This window comes from Thermobia domestica, chromosome 16, assembly GCF_964235325.1.
Source record: "Thermobia domestica chromosome 16, izTheDome1.hap1.1, whole genome shotgun sequence".
In the NCBI taxonomy this organism is placed as follows: Eukaryota; Metazoa; Arthropoda; class Insecta; order Zygentoma; family Lepismatidae; genus Thermobia; species Thermobia domestica.
In genome coordinates, this window is record NC_137469.1 from 182,733,735 (window position 1) to 182,757,118 (window position 23,384).

The following is a 23,384-nucleotide window of genomic DNA, read 5'->3' on the forward strand; positions in this document are numbered from 1 at the left end:
ACAGACCCACGAATCGATTACAAGATCTACAATGTATGTCTCATATAATCTCGGTTCTGAATAAGAAAGCTAAAATTCACATTTTATTTGATTTGGTGTCGTCTCTCCCAATTACATCTCAAAACAGATTTGTACTACTCTCCCCAATTACCATCAAGCAATATAAAGTTGGCAGATAATTTCTTCTGAATCGAGACCAGAAACTAGAAGACAAGAGGATACGAGAAAAACTTTTTAGATAATTCTTTGAAAATCGAGACTAGATGAGAATTGTACAAATATTGACGATAAGAGAAATTCTTATTTCTCGTCTTTCTCGTGGGGAATACTACTCTACTTGGGATTGAATTATGGTCCTTACAAGAGATGTGAAGACTGTGCTATTGACCCATCAATCTTCTTCCTTCTTTCTAATACGGAAGACTTGATTAAAGTAGTGGTATGTTTGCATAGTATTACTCACGAGACGAGAAATTAAGTTTTATGCTGTCGTCTCTTAAATTAATTGTTGGCTTCTCGTCTCGTTGTGATTCTCGACGAATTGTTTCTATTCTCGTTTTATAAATGTATGGCCTGGTTTCCTTCTTAATTTTATCTGGAAATTAGAACTCTCCCGCGTCACGAGATGTTCACTATGAGTGTAATATGCCGACATTTAAACCATATACTTCTCGTCTCACCTCTTATTGAAACATACACTGCTCGTCTCGTTCCGAAGGTGACACGAGAAATTAACTGTATCTTGGACATTACTTTTTCGATTCTCCAAATTCTAAATATCTCAGGCTCTTTTCATGCTTTGTTTCAATTTGGTTCGTCAAGTATTCAAAAGATATGCTGAAATAAAATATTCCTCTTTGAAACAATTTCTTCCTAATGAGATATGTCTTCTAAACGAAAATTTCTCTTTCTTCCATGATACAAAGATTTTAACAGAATCTGTTGTTTTAAGTGTTACTAAGTACTAAGAGAATGTTTAAACATTCTCTTGAGATTTGTCAGAAATATAATTTTTAAGATTTTTTATATGATACGTATGTTTCTTATTACTATTATTCTCCCCCGAACATAACAGTTTTAATGTGATGGAATCAAAGGTCTAAGTCTTTTTCTTTCTCCTCTTAGCTCTCGGTGCGTATCGTTTAAAATTTATATATATATATACAAAAATACATTTCTGTAAAACGACTTGTTTTTTTGACTCTGGTGTTGAGCTGGCCAACGCTGCCCAGCATATTGTACGGTGTACGCCTGCTTGTCACTACTTTATGTGACGTCACTCGCTACGACGAAAGCCTTCTGTTGAGACAGTCGTGGTCGTGCGCGGTGCACATCTTTCTGATCCACTTGTAATTTCAGCAGTCGAATTTCGATGCCAAGTTGGCACTTCTGTCACTCGTACTCTTCACGGAAATCGACAACATACAGAATACGTTTGGTCTTCTCTTGATGTCATTAATCACCTCTCGAAGTATGTCCACATCATTCTGTTCTGTTCCAATTGTCACGAGTCGAGTTTGGATTCCAAGATTGTACCCCTGTCAATCTTACATGATGCGGAATTCGACAATATGCAAGATGACGTTTGGTCTATTTTTGATGTCATGAGTCACCTCCCAGAGTTTTTGCCCTCCTTTCAGGTTCACCCTGCATACTTATATTGCTTCTCACGTCATTTGAAGCTGACTTGTTTAAAACGAGACGTGATGTTAGAATTGTTCCTTCTCGTGAGGAACACTAAAAGTACTCAACAGAACTGCTTATTGTCACTGCGTCTGTCACTTCCCAGTTTAATGAGGTCATAATTTCAAAAAGGTTAAAACGAGCTGAATGAGCGAGCCATTTATCAAAGTCGACTCGACTCGAAACTTGAACTCAAAAACAGCGACTGAGCTCGGAACTCTACACGTGAAAATTAGCTGTTAAACGAATCTAAACTTCATTCGAATTCGAGTTCAGTCGAGTTTTAGCTCGTCTCGTGCCCATCTCTACCCACTAGCGCCCAGGAGGTTATCAGTGGCGACAGTATATCGAAATCGACCGATATTAGTGTCAAACCGTTCGTTTTCAGCGTCGGTAAGTTAACTGGTAGCAGTGGTAATGCCATTTTAGTACAAATTAACCCCCAGCGTTATCATAACTATTCTTCTCATGAGAGGAGGCAGACATAAAAATGATTAAAAATAAGACGGTTTTGGGTCGCTTAGATAAAGAGTGGTACTACAGATAGCATGTCAAGTAAGCCCCAATTAGCACCCTGAAAGGATGTGTGAAATTGCGAAATGTAGAAATAATTGAAAATCAGTAATGTTTCGGATCCGTATCTTTCGGGGTCTGCAGGTTCATTAAGAGCAGTTCGGAGGAGCTTTTAGTTTGAGATCAGCTTGTAATAAAGGTAAGACCCCCTAGCACATACGCGAGAGTGGAAGGGAGTAATATATGCAGTGATTTTATATGATTGATATTAGTGTAGAGTCAATAGTTTCGGGATCACAGAGATTGATATTAGTGTAGAGTCAATAGTTTCGGGATCACCGAGATAAATAGCAACACTACTGGAGAAATTTGTTTTTAAGCCATTAGTATCCCGTTGTTGGTAGAAATAGTGACGATAAAATTGATTAGGTGTGCCTAAATTGATTTTCGACAATCCCTATACCATTTAAGTCCAAGTTTAGCTTCCATTAGTACCCTGTGTTGGTGGGAAAGTGTTAACATTTAATAGGAATCAAAATCGAGGACATTAGTTTGGAGGGATGGAAAATAAAATGTTTCAATTGACTGAGATTAGTGTCGAATTTATAATTTGGGTTGTAAATCTGTTATATTACCTACATTGATTGTCGACATTTCCTATACTATTCAAGTCTCCAAGTTTAGCTTCCATTAGTACCCTGTATTGGTGGGAAGGTGTTAATATTTAATAGGAATCAAAATCGAGGATATTAGTGTGGAGTGAAAAAGGGATGGAAAATAAAATGTCTCAATTGACTGAGATTAGTCTCGAATTTATAATTTGGTTTGTAAAATTATTAGATTACAGGCGCAATGGCATTTAATGCCACGTTTAGGCGTGAACGAGCACGTCGAATGGATTCTGAATTTATAGGGGCAGTATCGAAGGCGTTGCTCAGAGAGGTACGCGTATTTTCATGTATGTGGATAAAAGTATATTCTAGCGTATTCTTGGAATGTCTGGAGCAACTTGAACGAAACGTTGGAGAGTTGTTACTTTCAATATAAGAAGAAAATATTGTGATATAAAGATACTTATAGTTATGGAAATTGGGGTGGGTAGTGACATGTAAAAATAATGCAAAACGACTGATTGTAGTGTGTTATCATAGTTTTCTCGGTCGCTAAGATGAATAGTGATTTTCCCACTGGTGTTTACATCCAAATTTATTCCCATCTTAAGAGGATGAAGGGGAGATCAGCAAAATGTCAAAAATTATTGCAATTATTGTTGACTTCATACTATCCGGGAAAGCGTTTCTAATAAGTTTGTAGGTTAGTTTGGTTTCACTTCAAGATGTGCAGTTTCTGCCCACTTTTAAATCATATCAACTTCTCACCGTGAGAAGAAATGCCCATCTGAACCAGTGTGTTTCAAGTCAATCTTCGCAATCGAGAAAACTTGAGTTGATGTATGTTTAAGAAAAAGGCATAATTAAATGAGATGGAGTGGGTCGGTGGGTCAAATGGATCAAGATTTGTAAGTGGGTCAACAGCACGTGGCCCAATGCGAAACACCACTCACCGTGACACACTGACGAACTATTACGACCTATCGACGCATTCTGCTCACTGCATTGTAGGCAACTTCATCTGAACACTGGTGAATGTGCCCACGTTTTACTTTCAACACCTGTTTTTTTTCTATTTGATTCTAATGAGAAAAGTTCAAGGTCCTTTTGGATTTTGATATAATAATAGCGATAGGACTTACGACTTGGCATTTGTGATGCAGCCTGTACGTATTTAAAGGAGCTATCTACTGGAAATATAATTGTTTCATTACAAGTGTAACCTCTTTAGTCAGTAGAGAGGAAGGCGTGCATAATGGGTCACTTTTCGATAAGTTTTAGTGGGTCGGAATTGGTCACAAAAGGTCAGAGTGATCCATAATGGATGGTGTATCAAAATGTGTCTCAGCGGGTCAGTGTGTCGTGGATCAAGTTTTGATTGCCCACGCTACCTCAGTTTAAAATTGTACTAAAGAGCAGAGGCTCGGAAGATGCACGTCGGCAATTTTACACAAATTTTGCACACCCACCAGGTACAATACCAGGAAGCAATGAATCTGAAATGGTTCATTGTACCTTCTAATAGGATTCGGGATATAGGGATTTGTCTGATTGGTGAAATTAAGACCTCAATGATTTATCCTTCTGCAAACGAGATTTCATCCATCGTTTCCGTGGAGTCCTGGGGTACTTTTTTTAGTGTAAGACACATTTAAATGTATACAAATCACGCACATATTTGATTTAGCATATTTCGTGGGAGTAATTTTGTTGTTCCTTGGTGTTTCGTTGCGTCTCTGCCGCTAGTGGTGTAATTTTCAAAACTTAATTGAGGCACGCGGATCGTCTCAGCTGTGCCGATAATTTCTTACGAGAGATCGAAAGTTGTCTATCGGTAGTCCACCGACGCTTACGGCATAAGGGGAGTTGTATCTGAAAAATAAAATAATAAAGAATCCATAAAGTCCGTTGAGACCCCTAAAAGTCTGAAGCGGTGAAACAGATGTCAAAGCGAGAAAACGTGTATTTGCTGATCCTTTAAGTAACGATGGGGCAAGATGAGTTTTATATATGAGTAGAAGAGACAATTCGGCATAAACTTTGATAATATCCACCGTTTCTTTTTGTTTGTTTTGGTTTTAACTTTTCCAATTACTTGCTTAGGTAAGGGCTAGCCCCAGTAGCATTCCTTCCATTTCTGTAGTCTACCATTAGTGATAATTCATAATAACTTGTCCTTTAACATAAAGGGCACGATGTGGAATTTAGAATTTAACGTTAGTGATGTAAAAACCTAAAATCGGGCACTTTTTGTTTTACCTTCGTGCATTGTTCTTTTGCAAAAGTAATACAAGTGTCTACCTCTACTGATATCGGTTTCACAATGTCACATTTCTAGAGGTGGCCAGAGTTTTCAGTGAAAGATTTATTAGCATCTTGATCGCTATTTTGCACAAGTTTAGCATGGGGACTCGAGAATGTTACCATCATTCTTTCTTTTAGCAATACTTTTAAATGATATAATACTTGATCCCCCTTACCATTTGCAAATTTTGTGTGAACCTAACGGTGGACCGTGAGACAAATGCTTTTACCTCGACACGAGGTACCTTTGAAATGAGGAAATACGTGTTTGCGGTTTTGACATCTGATTTACCGTTTCAGACTTTAGGGGTGCCAACGGACTTCATGGATAAAGTGCTTCTTTATTCTCCTATTTTTCAAACACAATTCCCCATGACGTAAGCATCGGCGGATAACCGATGGGCAAGTTTCGGCATATCGCCAAAAATTGGGCAGCGCCGCTGCGACGAGGAACGGTGGCCCCACTTCTGTTAAGAAAATTATACCATCAGTGGTAGAGACGCGACGAAGCACCAACGAACAACAAAATTACTAACAAAAATATCTTAAATCGAATATATGCGGTGCCTTCCATTTCAACACAGGCAGAAAAAATAAAATTCTACCAACACCATTTCAGTTATTGTTGAAACCTTTTTATAGCTACAAGACATGTTTCTCAGAGACCCATTTTTTGTTTTATCGAAAAAAAATCCGTCAATGAATGGGCCATCAAAGACGGCGAGTACAATTCATGAATTTTAGGAAACTAGGAAAATGGTCAACTTCGAAGTCCCACCATTCAGCTACGGAGGCATGTAGAGGTATAATTCTTGTTGTGGTATGTACATACGAATATAAATAAACTATATTTTATTATAGCTTGGTTTGCAGATGCATATCTTTTTGTACGAAAATTAACAAAGGAACGTCAGTTTATCTGAAATGTCGAAGTTTGCAAATTTTTTTCGAGTACTTCTGGTTCGAATTTTAAAATTGTGTTTTCACGGTTGGTAAGACCTAATTACCCGCTTTTCGAAAAAAATGTGTCGCTTCTGTATGCAATCGTTTCGTTGTTAAAAAAAATTCTAGATATTGTCAAGTTTTCCAAAATCGCCATTTTCTCGAGAACAACATACTCTAAAATTCTGAAATTTTGCCACGTAATTCAACTTTATATGAGTAATAAACACACCAAATACCATTCTCGGCCAGTATTTCATGAACTAACTACAGCCTTTTCAAGTAAGCAAAGTTCCGTTAACTTTGGTGTCACAGTTGGCAACACTGGAAACAATAAAACTGCAACACTTTGATAATGTTTGTGCTTCACATTCATTAAAGAACGAACAAAAGTTTTCTCATGACTGCTTTTTTTTATTATTTTGATCAAAAATGCTCTCCGAAATAATGAATGAGCCTGCCCTTACTCCTCCGTTTTCTTAAATCGAAGTAATCTCAGGTGGAAATTACTATTACGAAACTAATTTTAAGTACACTTATTTCAAATGGTCTTCGAAAACAAAATTTCACTTTTTATTCACGTGAACCAATCATTTGCTTGTTTGTGTCTTCTTCGGTAATAGCATGTAGTCTTGCAGATGTTTCAATAGGTTTTGGTGCATTCACAACTCATAGCACATTGTCCATAGTCATAAAACACTTATTTTCACTTCTGTTATTGTCTTCTGGAAACCTGTATCCTGTTGAAGGTCCATGTGTAAGCATGGACAGTACTTCACTTAATTCGTGATTTATGCATCGTATTTCTGCTACCCAGCACTGGTTATCATATATGCATGTAAAAAGTTTCTTTCTGCAGACATCTTAAATCTTCATTTTGAGTTGCAGAAGTTCGATTTTTGTGGCAGCATGAAGTTAGTTTGTGGTGACCCGTTACTGCCATAAAAACTTCGCCATTTTCCGAAAGCCAAAGGTATCTTTGTTGAATACCAGTTACCAGTCGCACACTTTCCTATTCTTGCTGGCAACAACACAAGAGTAATACCCAGAGTTTGTACTTGCACTATACTCACGAATTCTTCTGCAGTTTTAATCATATATATATATATATATATATATATATATATATATATATATATATATAATGTTTTTGCATAAGGTTATGCTGCATTGCCACATTCTTTACAACCCACCCCCAATACTGTCGCAGAAACCCTTGCATGGACGGTTTCACTGAAAAACCAAAGTTATATCTGACTTTTCTGCATGTCGAACACCTGAAAGCGATTTTTAGAGGGATGGAGCACAATCAGAAATCACTGACATAGTTTGGGAAATTGTAGACACTTATTTTTACGTATTCGAACCTTTTTCTATAACATATATTTTCGCTTTTCTTCGAGTATTTTTAGAATCTTGTCTATGACAATGAGTATATGAGTCGAATCGTGTTTTGTCATCGCTTATTACAACAAAACTGTCAGTTGTTCTGTAGAGATGGAAATTTGCTCATTTTACGGTGATAACTCTGAATTTCACTTTACAGAATAACAGTGCAGTTGTCAGCGAAGTCTACACGAAATAGAATTTGTATCCTTAACAATTAATTCTCTTTGTATTTTCTTGATGTTATGAATAACAATTCTTACAATTAAACCAGCAACGTACTATACGAGAACAAAAAGTAGGACAGATTTTAACGAGATCATTGTTTTCCCATATGGCATACGTAGCACTTTCATTTTCATTAGGATCAATAATTAAAAACCACACTTATTCCTTCCACTCCAGGACATTCACCACATACTTGAAAAAGACAGTTGTCATTTTCTACGGATCATACTACTAAAGAATATAGGTCACTCATAACAGCTTCAGAACAGGCTGCACGTTTGATTTCTTGCAACCCAGTAGCAGCTAACTTAAAATTTGCGGGGGGCGCGGTGGCTCAGTGGTAAAGCGTTCACCTTTGGTGCTTGGGATCTCTGGTTCGATCCCAGGTCGCGCCGTTTGAACTTTGTGGCGGACAAACACCGTACTCATGGGTTTTCTCGGGGTTCTCCTGTTTCCTCCTACTTTCTTCATTCCACCATTTCACTCATCTCTCCTTATCACCGTCTCCTTTAGCCTAACCGGCATAACCGTGGGACGTTAAACTTAAAGATTTCATTTCATTCATATTTAAAATTCGCCGACGTGCACTTTCGATGCCTCTCCCCTTTGCTACTGCACTCGCTTGTCTTTTGTTCTTAATAACTCGTCGTTTATTTCTCTCCGTAATTTACGAAGTGTGTAAAACGATTGTTAGTTTATGGAGTGTGCAACTTGTGTTTGGAAACATTCTTTTTCTTGTATATGTGAAGCTGTGAGTGTTATTAATCGTTATTTGAACAACGAAACTGAAGCAATTGCTTTCTTGGTCCTCTTTATGTGTTCTCTTGTACAGTTCTCCAAAGTATAATTGCGTACGTGATCTTTTTCCAAGTCTCTTAAACTTGTCAGTTGGCAACAACAGACTCAGAGAGTACCTCGTGGTATCGAAGCACTTCCTCCACTCCTTGATGTTTGCTGTTTAAAATATTCAGCTCCTTTCTTATTGTTTAATGATATGTTAGTTCCAAACAAGATAGTACATTAGCAAATGCAGATATCATTCTTGTAGTTAAATAAAATGAAATCTTTAAGTTTTACGTCCCACGCTTTTGCCGGCTAGGCTAAACGAGACGGTGATGATGTGGAATAAATGAAATAGTGGAATGAAGAAAGTGGGAGGAAATGGAAGGACCCGAGAAAGCCCAAACACAAACGGTATTTGTCCACCACAAAGTTAACTTGGCGTTATGGAACCAAAGACCCCAGGCACCAGAGGTGAACTCTACCACTGAGCTACCGCAGGTCCGTCTTGTAGTTAAAGAAGAAACATACACCATTTTTAAACAAAGGCAAACCAAATAAGCTTAAGGTTCTAATGATTAGTGTCTTAAGGTGTTCCTTAGCTATCAGTATAACTGAAATATAGATGTACATTTGTTTTGGTAACTGTATATGTTAAGCTTTTTTCTCCACTTGTTATTCAAAACTTTTGACCGGGGCCGCGCTGGCTCAGTGGTAGAGCGTTCACCTCTGGTGCTTGAGGTCCCGGGTTCGATCCCAGTTCCCCGCCAAGTGAACTTTGTTGTGGACAAACAGCGTGTACATGGTTTTTTCGGGGTTCTCCAGTTTCGTCCCACATTCTTCATTCCACCATTTCATTCATTACTCATCATCACCGTCTCCTTTAGCCTAACCGGCATAATCGTGCGACGTAAAACTCAAAGATTTCATTTTTCAAAACTTTTGAACCTTATTTGAATCCCACTTGATGCTTGTATTTATTTATTTTTGTACTTTTCCGCTGATCTCAGTTTACAGTTTCTGATAGTATGATTCATTTCTTTTCTTTCTTCAGGACAAGGCACAGTTCGGAATGTAGTTAACTGATCACCTTTTCTATCCCAAGGTTTCGCAAGCACTAAGGAAACCAATAACCTTAGCACTTTTTTTCTGTTTTATAGGTTTGACAAAATTGTTATTTAAAATTTGTTAAAGCTTTTACTTTTCCTACTATGTACATTAACGGGAGATGCCAGTGTTTGCCCTCTGCAAAAACGTATGTCCTCATGAAGAGGTATAACTTTCCCCATATTGATTTTATTTTGAGTGTTCATTACAGATACTGGGCCTAACTTTTATTCTGTTCACAAAAGTACTATAATTATGAACAAATCTTGTTCAGTAGATTTGTTTAAAGAATCTACTCATTTACCTTATCTGTGTGTCCATCCGTCAAAGAGACGAAATAAATCTCAAGGAGTACTTGTATCATCACATTTACCAAGGACGCAAAGGGTTAAAAGATATAACAAAGAAGTTTTGGTACGGAGGCAGTATTCAAAATATAAGTGATACAAACCAACCATTACTAACTCTTGTTCATCACTGTAGAAGAAAAATTCAACAGATATCGTAAAGTAATTTTTTAATGGAAATAAACGTTCCAGGAGTACACTTTCTGTATCCTTTATTATCTATTAAAAGCAGAAGTGATAGAAATCAACTGCAGCTTTTGATTTCAGTATTGATTTAGCGATCTATTAATCTATCTATCTATCTACTAACATTTTCGTTTCAGGGAGAAGTGTAACATTTTTATAACTTCTAAATTACAGTTATGTTCCTAAGACACTATCAGCTGAACAAATCCGTGTGTTATTTTTCTAATAACAAAAAGGATTCTGCAGTAAAACTAATACCGTCTTTCAGTATCTACACATTATTCGTTTCAGGCGTGATTGCACAAGAACTTGTACATTGACCATACAAGATCAGTATTGTATCTGTTAACACGAATTACCACGAAAAATCGTAGAATAAAGATAGTGAGATCTAAAGGAGAATATAATACGCGAAGGGAGTACAAACCTGCAGAAAGTAAAGAAGAGTGTGGGAATTTTCTATATATATTACAAGTCTTCTGAGATGTACATAGATTTGTTGTCTGCGTTATTCGTACTCAAACTACTACGCACTTAGATGCATTGCGCGTGAATATACCTCTATTACTACTACACATTCATTCTTAAGTACTAATGCAAATTTGATGTGGTTTGGCAGTTGTGAGATAAAAATTTTCTTTTGTCGTTGTCCTTATTATTATTATTATTATTATTATTATTATTATTATTATTATTATTTTCTATCTTTCCAGTCTCTTTGATAAATATTTTCTGTATTATTTTTGCAGGAAACGAGTAACTTTTACCTGGAAACACCGTTTAAATTCACAATCACCTTCTAATTAGTTCATGTCCTTTAGGTGATTGTTAGGAAGTAGATGTTGGAATTGTCACGATGGAAGATGAACATAAACTTACATGTGAATTAATTTCTCTGCTATCGGAAATTGTGCACGTGGCTGAAAAAAGCAAACGTTTTAATGGAAATCCAGTTGATGAAAATTGTGTGCAATTCACGGATAACAAAGAAGCCAAGCTGACAGTAGTCCAAAATGAGAGTCCGATAACACATCAGAACGTTACATCTCCATCTTCGGGATTACTACTCGTAGTGAAGCCTGAGCCAGAAACCAATGATGATAACGCATATTTAACCGATTTCGTTGACGAATTAAAAATTGATAGGTTTGCCTCATCTGTAAAATCAGCTGATTCATCGCCATTTGAGAGAATTCAAGATGGAAAAGGGGAACCTTATAGTCAAAGGTAATTTCGTAATATATCACATTTGAAAATCCTGAAAATATTATATATATAGTATTTCTTTGTAAAGTATTAACATTTATTTCTTCAATATAAAACTTAATATTTTTTATTTTTCCAGACACTGATCTATATATCAGGTTTATCCGAAAAAAAGGTCTAATATGCATGTTTTTCACATTGAAGTTCCTCTGGCACTGCACAGTAGGCCAAGAACCCCGAAAACATGACGAAAATCTAAAAAATGGAAGTTCGTCAAAATTTCTTATCACCTAACGCGCATCATCCAGGAAGTTCCCAATCATATACAGCTGTCAGTTTCACTGACATATGTTCACTGTTTTGAACAGCAGTGAAAGACAAAACAAAACTTTGTAAACGTTCTATTTATTTTCTATGTTAGAAAATGTTAATTTCGCGATATTTTTACGAAGATTAGCATCATATCCACCGATAAGTAACTATTGTTTATCTATATCTGTATATTTTAATTGAATGATACATACAATATCTAGTTTTGACATATGTAATTTGTCGATTATATGGATGCTTACGGAGAAGTAGGTTGTCAGTCACGAAGAAAAATACATTTTTTATGGTTTTGTAGGTTTTTAATCCGGGAAAAGCGGATAGAAAATGGTGATTTTCGCAGTGTGATACTTGAATTATTTATGTTTCAGAAGCAATGAACCATTTTTGCCCTTTTTTGCCTGTTTAGATTGTAATCGCATATTTTCTGTGGATGGTGTGTGTAATTTTGTAACCAAAATACACCATATTAATACCTAGTTTCATCTCTTTTCAAAGCAACAGCACATAAAATGATTAATGGAATACTATTTGACTTTCTGAGGAATGCAGAAGAGAACACAGAAGCCAAGAAGCAACAGCTTCTGAGCTTCGTGGAAGATTAAATATTAGGTAGAGGGATGTTATGTAGTGATGTCCAAAAAGCAGTAGTCACCTTTTCCTATCCGATGTTGCATAACCTCGACAAATGCAATCTCGAGTAAGATAAGGTAGAGAGAAATTATGCGAACTGGCTGAGTACTGATATTAATGTGGGTGACAGTGAACCATTGCTATCTACCTCGGCGAAAGTCAGACTCCTAAAGCAGACTTAGCCGCGCAGCCGCGATGTTTACGCAGCCGCGATAAAGTGCAGAGAACAAACAGAACTTGACAAGTCAAAAGTACTTCAAGAAATCTAGCATGTTCAACTGCAGCGAGCAAGATTAGTAAGTTCTGGACACAATCTAAAAGAGACACTGCAACGTCGTACAATTCAGGTAAGAGTGACGTTGAATATATGCCGTTTCAAGGCCAACACAGGATCCATTTGACGATGCTAGGCGGCAAATCAGCAACGGTATGACCACGCAAAAGTCTACACAAACTTGTTATTTAAGCGGTACAAAACCTAAAGATATGGACAGTTAGAAGACCTCCATCAGCAAGCCTAAAAATCCCGACTCCTTCAGATTTAGTCTTTTTACATTATATGTATTTATTACGTTTCTGGGGTGGCTTCTTCATGTGGCCTGACGACTAGATATAAAAAAGGGCAAGTTGGGAAAGAAAATCAAAAAAGCGAGAAGGAAAGGAAGTCAGGCATACAAAAGAAATTGAAAACTTAAGTTAGGTCTAATACTTCATTAGCCAAAGCCGGGCAGCAGCGGCACATGAAAAGAACGCAACATGACTGGAAGGTTTTTTCACAATGCGGAAACTGTAGCTATGATAATAGGACTCCACACGAAATTCATCGAAAAGTGCTCTGTGTTACTACAAGCATTATGTTCAGGACTGGATATCAAGGGAGACAGATTTAGAAACTGTGCAAATGATATCCCGGAATTATTAGAAATTACTCGTTATTCTACTTGCCATAATCAGTTCAAAAGATTCTCCCTCATGGCCAGTCTATCACCGTCCATGCTTTGCTTCCAATAGGACAAATGTTCGAAGAGGCCCGGTAGTACATCAGCAGTACCGAGTGCATTACTCACGTAAGTGTCCCAAAGAAAAGGCAATGGAAAATGCTTTGTTCCGACTGTTTGTGACACCTGATCCCCTAACTTCGACCTTCCGACAGGCCATGTCTCAACGAAACAGAAGAAAGCACCGTCGGGAAGTCTTTTCTGTCCTGAAGCCACACCTGCCTGCAACAAGGATTGAGTTTGATTCTGAATAAATAGCCATATAATTACCTATGTATCTATTTTTTCACTTTCCTTTTCATTCAACCTTGAGGTTAATACAGTGATGAGCAATGTGAATTCTACGATGTGAAATAAGAATGTAAAACATGGAGCACGGGAAATCAGACAACATATTCTAAAAAGAATCAGGCTGGAAAACAAGTGAGTAATCCGAAATACGAAGACAATCAGCACAGAAAACACAAACTGTTAAATAATATAGGTCGTAAAAAAAAGTAGCTGCGATAGTTTTTGACGTTTCGTAGCATAATAGTGTATAGCAAGTAGCTGCAATAGTTTGTGACGTTTCGTAGCATAATAGTGTATAGCAAGTAGCTGCGATAGTTTGTGACGTTTCGTAGCATAATAGTGTATAGCAAGTAGCTGCGATAGTTTGTGACGTTTCGAAGCATAATAGTGTATAGCAAGTATGATTTCACTTGTTGCTAGTTTCACATCCGGTTGTTCTTAAATATCTATACTCATATTACACACACACACACAAACATGTACATGTACATATATATATATATATATATATATATATATATATGAATTTTTGTTCCCCATTTCCCTTTTTAGTATCAAATATGTACCGAGCAACCTTCTATACTTTTGCATACCAAGTTCGATAAAAATTGAAACACGACTTCCTCTTTTCGCCAAGTTTTCGAAGTTCCTTGCCCTCTGTGCACTGGTGTAATTAAGTTAACCCTTTCGGACTGAGATCATTTTCGGCGTTTTCCTACATTTTCAGTTAGTGACTTATTGCTCAAAAATAATTTACCCGAGTGATGTGGTTTAGAAGGGAGGTGTAACTATTTTTTGGTGTAATTATCCCTAATTATCCTATTGAAAGTTTCTATTGTGCGTTATTTACGGCAAAGGTAAAATAAAATTCGAAAATTCACGAATTTATGAACGTGAGCTGAAATTCTAGAAGGAAACTCGACACTCAGAAAAAAAACTAATATTGTAAACTGTCCAACCATAATTGGAAAAAAAATTATCCTGATATATTAATTAATGTCAACACAGCAGCGGATTAAAAAAGTGACACACCTGTGTGTGTCTCTCGCCACCTGAGTCCTGAAGGGTTAAGAATAATACATTTTCGGTATCACCTTCAATTGGAAACAGTATATGATATGATCAACTGTAGGTATAACGTGTCATACTACTGTAGTTTCTACTTTTTGTTATGTATGGATTGTTTGCTTGAATAATTCCATTTTTGAATTGGTTGATTGATTGGAGTTTAAGGAAAGCTTTAACTTCTTGGCTCTACGTTACTTCTTGGCTTGGCCAGCAATCGCTAACAATTGTAATATATCAGAACAAGTTTTCTAAAACGCATTAATGCAAAATAATTTCAGAATAAAATACAAAATAACGTTTGCATAAAACACGTGGAGTGATCTTTATAAAGTAAGGCAATGAAAGAAAGAAAAAATAAGAATATAACTAATTAATTAGCAATACGAATCAAGCATGTAAGAGGAATTCTCTAAAATACACTTCAGAAAGACGGATGCATTTTAATCGCAAGAACAAATTATGAAATATGAACATTGAAAAAGTTTATCAAGATATGTATAATAGTATTAAATGGTCGTGAATGATTTCTAGTGTATCAGTATCTTCCGAAAATTTTTCGTATACTCAGATATATATATTTGGTCTAGGAATTAATTCGTGCGGTTGGTACGCACACATTGAAACTGTAGTACAAACACAAAATACATAAATACCTTAAGAAAAATATTGTCCATCGCTAGCCACCACTTTCGCCCATCTGTCAGGCAATGTACGGATTCCGTGGCGAAAGAAGTCCTCATCCTTGGAAGCGATCCAGTCAGAGACCCATGTTTTGATATCTTCTGAAGAAGTAAACCGCTGTCCAATCAAATCGTTGTTCATGCAATCGAACAAGTAGTAGTCCGAAGGAGCAACGTCTGGTGAATACGGCGGGTGGGGTAAAACTTCCCATCCGACATTTTCTAAATAGGTTTTGACCGGTTTTGCGACATGTGGGCGAGCGTTATCATGTTGAACAATAAGTTTATCATGTCTGTTCTCCCATTCTGGTCGTGTTCTGGCCAGAGCTTGCTTCAAACGCATTAATTGTCGTCGATAACGTTCTCCATTCATAGTTTCACCCGGTTGCAGCAGCTCATAGTACACCACACCTTTCATATCCCACCATATGCACAGCATAACCTTTGCACAGTGAATATCTCGTTTTGGTTGTGATGGACCTGGTTCACCTGGTTTCACCCAGGCCTTTTTTGGTTTAGGGTTCTCGTAATGGATCCACTTCTCATCACCCGTAATAATTCGATGCAGAAACCCCTTTCTGCTCTGTCGTTGAAGCAGCAATTCGCAAATGGGTTTTCGTCTTTCAACGTCTCTGTCTTTCAATTCATGTGGAACCCAATGTGACATCTTTTGAATCATTCCCATGGCTTTCAAGCGTTTGGAGACTGTTGTTTGATCAACGCCTAATGCTGCTGCAAGTTGTTCCTGCGTTTGACACGAATCCTGCTCGAGCAATGCTGTCAATTCTTCGTCTTGAAATTTTTTTGGCTGTCCAGCTCGCTCTTGGTCTGCAAAGCCGAAATCACCAATTCTAAACCGTGCAAACCACTTCTGACACCTTCGCTCAGCTAGAGCATGGTCACCATACACTTCCACCAAAATACGATGACTTTCAGTCGCACTTTTCTGCATGTTAAAGTAATGCAGCAGGACACCCCGCAAAAACACTTTATCAGGCACAAATTGCGGCATGTTCACTTAACTACAAACTGGTGTTGTTGACGCTTTAATCCACTGTCCTATACTACGAACGATACGCGATGACAGGGGTTTGCAACACATGTGTGGATACACGGAACTGTGGGACGCTCCGTTCGTTGCGCCATCTCTTGTCCACCCGCACGAATTAATTCCTAGACCAAATATATATATATATATATATATATATATATATATATATATGCATGTATGACACATAGCTTAAAAGTAAATGTTTGACTAACTTACAAAATTTCGATGCGAGAGAGAAATGTTTGATGCACCGGTGTTCCAGAAGCTTTAAAATTAGTATAGAAGGGTGATTGCCAATTATGTTAACATGTTTAACAAAGATGAATTTATTTTCATTTACCGGGTTCCATTCAGATTGTCAGAAGACCACACCCAATAAAAATAATTACCAGATGTGGGGAAGGGGCTGTACTAGCGCAACGTCTCTCTATGCACCATTCTTAACATGCAGCAACCAGAAGCCAACAAAAGCATAGATATTTTGCTGTAGCTGATTTCATTTAAACAAAATGATATCTAGGAGAATGTATATTCCTAAAACATTTCCACACTTTTATTAACGGTCTACGGGTCAATTCTGATAAGCACATGACATGGTGTTAGCTGAAGTGAGTGTCCGTGAGCAAAGTTATTTTCGGTTATTTCTGTAGGAAATACCAAACACATAGGTTCATGCCAAATTTCGTGCTTTCTTTCCGCATGCCGAAAGAATAGCCAACAAGATGCTTCTTCCTGGTGCCGTTCGTATACAAAGGAATAAAGTTAGACTAATTTTCTTAATATTTCAATACATTTCTTGTTACTTTATTGCTGGATTGCGCATGATGGTAATCGACCATTATTTCTGTGGCTTCATTGTTCATATTGGGCAAGTTCAAACATATGTCAAGCATGCAGACGGCTACGAAAATTTACCTGTGTTGAGGCTCTCATAACGGAATGCCGACATCTGACGTATAGTTCATAAACATTGACATATAGCCATGAATTCTGTCGAAAATGGTTACTACGTAGAGTGGAGCTTCAGGGATAGAGACATAATAAACTGTAATTTATTAAAAGTTTGTAAAATAAATAATAACATCAAGCTCTTTTTTTTTTTTACTTAAACAAATCATAGGACCAGAAATGGTACAAAATATCTCAGTAGCTTTTGAAATTCTGATACGTTGTTTGAAGTTGTTCCATCTGCAATGAAAGTTCAAATGATTGAGCAATAGAACCGTAGTATAATTTGCATCGATTCAAAAATATTACACCTTGAACCCTTCCATGATGATATGAAATTACTACAAGTACATTTATGTCGAAGAGTTTATTTAGTGTTTAGGATAAGTCATGATGAATTATTATACCCTGAATTCGGGCCATATTAGCATGCAAGTTGCTAGTGTCATCAAGTAAATTGTCTGGTTAAACTGGGAAACTTTTTGAAGAAGGAAAGAGTATTTATTTAAAAAAGACATGCATGATACGATTAGCAAGCAAAATTATTTAAGCTCAAGCTGTCCTGCAATTAGCAAAGATATCTGAAACAGTTAGAAGTGACAATATCTTCAACGTAATCCTTGCGGGACTTAAGAGCCGGAATATACTTCGTAACTGTTTTGAGAGTTAATGCAAATATTGTAATACGGAGGTCGATGCCTTAAGGAAAAACCCTGTTAATTGTAGGAATTCTTCTATCGCATTGCAATCTGAACTACTATCAATTTCATAAAGATAGGCCCCTGACTTCGCTGTGCTGCCGTGACGTCCAGTCAAAACTTATATTGCATTGTCGTACCTCGTTGGAATTGCTGGAATGTTGTCTTTCCAATATTTAAGACATAAAAATATTCTTTGTACTATGTAGTGAGAAAAAAATAAAAATTAATGAAAAAGTGTATTTTTTCGTACTTTTTTAGTAGATCAATGTTTATAGGACTATATCTCAGAAAAGAGATCACGTGAGATAATTTTCTGTGTACAATATGTAGATGTATCCATTAACTGTAAGTTGTGAAAAGTTCAATTTTCATCATTTAAAATTTTTGTGTAATTAAAACAAATGTACGACGCTCTGATCTCCTTTACCATGGTAGGTAGAGAAACGTACAAAACGCTGTTCGAAAATTTGGAAGTCTCGTGTTCCAAATATTTGGAACTATTAACAAAAAAGGGTTTAGTTGCTAGAGTATTTATTTTTTTAAAAAAATGTTTACCTCAACATATTCTCTGCGTTAAGCGGTGAGCCATGTTGCAGCCCAATCTCTAAATTCCCCACGCTTATATGAGGAAACAGCATACAGTAATTGGAAGTGCGGCAACGCTGTCGTGAAGTGTTGTCGCGTTGAAGAAGCTTGTTGCGCAGAGCTTACTTCATAAGAATGTAATAGGTAAAAGTATTTATTATAACGTTTCACAACACCATAAAAGTAATAATGCATGTATACTCATGTCCAAAATTATTATCGCATGTCTATAAATATGTTATTGTAGGAATATAATTTGATAACGAATTCGCCTGGTATTTCTTATAATGTTAGTATGTGTATAATCGGCAAAGACATGTAGGCTATGTGGCATATTTCATGTCAAAAGAGAAGTAAATAAGAACAATAAAACGAAAATATTTTTTAAAATCCATTTAGCAACATTTTGTTTTACTCATGCTAATTTTCGTATTTATAATTTTTTTTCTATGGAATTTACCACAAATATACATTTGCCGACTCTACATATAGTATCAGTATTAAAAGTACCCTGCAAAATCATTATCAAATTATATTCTTACAAGAAGACAGTTATAGATATGCGACAATAATTTTGGACATGAGTGTACACATCTCAATGTAATCGAAATAAAACTTTGAATTAACACATCCAAAAATCTATTTACTTCATTCACTTTCGTCATGGCTTTGTTAACTCATTGCTACTTCTGCTATCTTCCTGAATACTTATTAACAATGGCTCCATTTCTACCTCAAGATCTATCAGTATACACACTTTCCAGCTTACGAACACGTTAAAGGTTAAAAAGAAATGTACAGTAGCCTTGGCAATCATGTGTTCACGAAAGTTCTGCGATCAATTCCCCTGCCGAATGTAGCACGGAATGGGTCCTTTGTTTTCTTTCAACGAAAGTAACAATGCAATGACTAGGTGACAAGTGCTGTATTTGCGTCTAATCACGTTGCACTGATTAAGTCTTCAACAGTTCCCTTCGGTTCATAGGCGTCAAAAACGTACACACGCACTCTAATCATATGGGTTCATTGCAATGAGACGGACGAATGGGCATTTATATTTTCATGAGTATATCTTGTGCTTTTTGATTGAAAAAGAAATGGATATTCCTTTACGAGCGGCGGTATTACAAAAAGAAGAGGCAAAATGTTTAGTGATAATGAAATTGCAGACTGATGAATGACTCAGACGGTTATGAGTTAGAAATTAATAGTAATGACATTGATTATTCTGTGCTCAGTGGCGTATCCGGGAATGAGAGAGAGAAGAAAACGCGTCATTCCTATTCAAAGGCAGATTCTGATGTAGGTTGGAGCGATAAAATTCAAGTAAATGCAAAACCCCTGTTTAGTGGTGTCCTGGGAATGCTGGGCTATCTACAGAGTATTCCGCATATAAAGTGTTTCAGCTGTTTTTACCGATGAAGCTTTATAGTAAAAAGAAAAATTGAGTTGATTTTGTGTTTAATGTTCTGTTCAGCAGTGAAACTATGAGACGTGGATCTACTGATTTAACGTGAAATCCAAACTACATGAGCTCCCGCCAGGAATAGTAGTAAAAGAAATGAATCAATGCGCAAAACAGCAGATTGAGAAAAGAAAAATTACTAAAACAAAAATCTTTGTTTTCTAAATGAAAGCGTGTTACTTCAATTGAAAACAATGAACTTTTTACACTAATTATTCACATATGCCTTGTACGGAAGCCAGCTTTACGCGATTTTTACAAATCAACTACGCAAGATCTATTAGTATGTCTGTCAAGTGTTGGAAAAAGCTGTTTTTTCTGCTGTTTGACTTATCACACATGTCAATGCTCACATACTGTACAGGAACAAAGCAGGAAAACATATCGCACTTCAAACTTTTTATGCGAATGTAGCAGATAAACTGCTGCACCCAGCAGGCATTGAAGTACAGGGATCTTCACCCGGTAGAATTCTGGTAGCAAGGGGCCATTAGAGAGTTTTCCCCCATGCAAAGTGCGTAGCATCCGCACGATGAAAGGAAGTTTTTAATAAATATTAGCGTTTATTGCAAGGATGCAAATAATCACTCGCCCAGGGCGTGTGGTTCATCGGTGCGGGCGAGTATTTAATATCATACGGAAGTTAAGTAAATTATTTTTATTATGTGATGTGGGCTAGTAACTTTTTTCTTGGGCGAGTAAACTCTTGTTGCTTATTTGCATCCCTGCTTTATTGTCTGATTAAATAAAGTTGGACTTTGCGTGGGAAAGTGCTTCGAAATGTACAACACCAAAGAGAAGTACTGGGACTCTTAGATCTGAAAACAGATTTTCTGTGAAGTGTAAACTCAATATTACATATCAACTAAGGTTGTACCATATAATAAACTTTGTGCGTGTATTTGTTTCTGTGGAAGTGTATTTTGTACTGCGTGCAATCAGTGAAAAACTGACAAAAAGCAACAAATTTTCGAGGACCATCACATGCAAATCGAAACAAGATAAGAGTTTACTTTTCTAATTTTGAACATTTGTCACATTTACTGTATATGCTGTTAATTTCTAAGAAATTGGTTTAAAATCTGTGGAAACATTACATTTTTAAAATATCTCTAAAAGGTGCCGGACAGTGTGCGTGGCAAGTTTAAATACCCATCCGGCTGAGAGTGTATAGCGCCAGGAAAATGTGGCAACGTAGCATTCCGTATAAACTGCGATAGCGAAGGGCGCAAAGCAGAGAAAATCATAATGTCATATTTGTGATTGTTTATCTTTTAAAACAAGTCCAAACAGGTTGGTTGAAAAAGCTACTTTAAGATCTTTCTAAAAGTTTTTTCAGATTGTTAATACACCGCAGCAATTCAGAGATAATGATGTCTCACTTTTTACTGAACAACAAGAAAATTACTGTGTGTTGAGTAATGAAATTTTCAGAACTTACAGGTAATATATGCATCTACATATCGTGCACAGGAAATTATTTCATGTTATCTCCTTTCCGAGATATAGTCCTATAAACATTGATTTACCAAAAAAGTACGAAAAAATACGCACTTTTTCATAAATTTCTATTTTTTCTCACTACACAGTACAAAAAAAAATTGTTTGTTTTAAGTATTGAAAAGACAACATTCCAACAATTCCAACGAGGTACGACAATGCAGTATAAGTTTGACTGGACGTCACGGCAGCACCGCGAGGTCAGGGGCCTATCTTTATGAAATGGATAGTAAATTGATTTCTGCGCTATGTGGCCTGTCTTTGGTGCATCATGCTTCTTTCTCACGTAAAGCGAAAGTAGGCCTTTATGAAAAATACCCTTGAGGTGAATAAAATTGTCAGTAGTAGATCGGAGAGAGCTAAATGACACTAAAATTTTCTGGAGAAAGGGCTATAATAGTAACACATATCGGGCTAGATCATTAGCCCTCAATTTGCTTAGAGGCGGCCCCGGTGACTCAGTAGTAGAGCATTCACCTCTGGTGAGTGGGGTCCCGAGTTCGATCCCAGCTCCTGCCAGGTGGACATTGAGTTGGACAAAAACCATGTTCGTGGGTTTTGTCAGGGTTCGCCCGTTTCCTCTAATATTTCATTCATTTGTTATAATCAGCATCTTCTTTAGCCTAGCCGGCATAACAGTGGACTGTAAACTTAAGCCTAGCCGGCGTAAACTTAAGATTTCATTCATTTTAAATTGCTGAGACACAATTCTTGCTTGAATGGATGTGTCGCATGTATTACGACTTTTGGCTTTTGGATTAGAACGATCCGAGCCTAAATTCATTAAGGTTGAAAAGTTTTTGCCTATGTAGGATTAAAGGGTTGCAATAGTCCAAGCTTATTATCAGGAAAGGAGTTCTGCAATCTGATTAATACTCTATGATTCACGTAAAACTAGGACCAGTAATGGAACGAAAATAGACAAACTCATCAAAGAGTATCGTTAATTAAAAAATAATATAATTGTGTCCGTTACAACTATAGCCTTCTTCCGGATCAGTTACTCAGCAGGACCTCCGTTAATTTTTTAAAAGTGGACATGACACTTGAGCACTGGTCAATTCATGACGCAGGCATCAAATGTCAGTTGCAATTGTCAGATTCTTTGGGAAGTAACAGGAATTTCTAGCTTTACACTCTAGCTTCTAGGATGTATTGCAATTTTGCTCTCATTCGGAAATCAGAAGGAGTTCTGGGACCTCAAGTTTCCCGACAAACGTGATCAGAACGCGGCAAAGAACGAGATGGTGCTCATTGAAAACAGCACAAGATTCAGTGATTACTAGTCTTGGACAGGCTCCACTATCTTCTGAAGAGGAACAACAGGCAACATCTATATCAGTTTTCTCAAAAATAGATGCATGATTACGCGTGGTGGTTTCATTACTAGGATGAATGTCTTTATGTTCGTGAAATATTTGCCGATCAGTACGCTTTCAGAAATAACGTCGTCGTTAAAAATTAACATCAGCATCTCCTTAATGAAGCCTGTTATCTGATGGGTAGTATCGTACTTGCACATTTTAGTCTTGTAAGCAGTGGTACGGTGAACTATTTTCCACATTCTTAGTTCAGAGTTTGGAAACTAAAGGCAAACTGCTGCTGGAAAGGTTTATGTAGCAAATTGTAATCGGTAAAGGAAAGGAAACTCTCGCCATTTCATTACATCAGAAATCAGGGTGATAATGATAGAATGAAAATCCTGATGTGCATTTATTCTATCATTACAGAAGTTGAGATCCTCTTACGTAAGAGTGACATGTTGATAAAGCGAAAAGGTACTTTTACCGAACGTATCCAACTAATAATCTCACAGCGATAGCTTTGTTTCCTTTCATAGTTAA

The 23,384-nt window shown here is 36.9% G+C and overlaps 1 protein-coding gene across 2 annotated transcripts in view; it reads left to right on the forward strand.

Annotated features, from left to right (window-relative positions):
* The window catches only part of LOC145673539 (uncharacterized), a 354,006-nt gene that overhangs the window by 17,120 nt on the left and 313,502 nt on the right, over nucleotides 1–23,384 (forward strand). Inside the window, exon 1 of one of the 2 annotated variants that reach the window (XM_081743340.1) lies at nucleotides 11,183–11,314. The exons of the other annotated variant lie outside the window; for it this stretch is intronic. The gene's annotated coding sequence lies outside the window, so the exon portion shown is untranslated. Of the gene's footprint in view, nucleotides 1–11,182; nucleotides 11,315–23,384 lie in introns of those variants that run through there. 2 annotated transcript variants of the gene reach the window in all.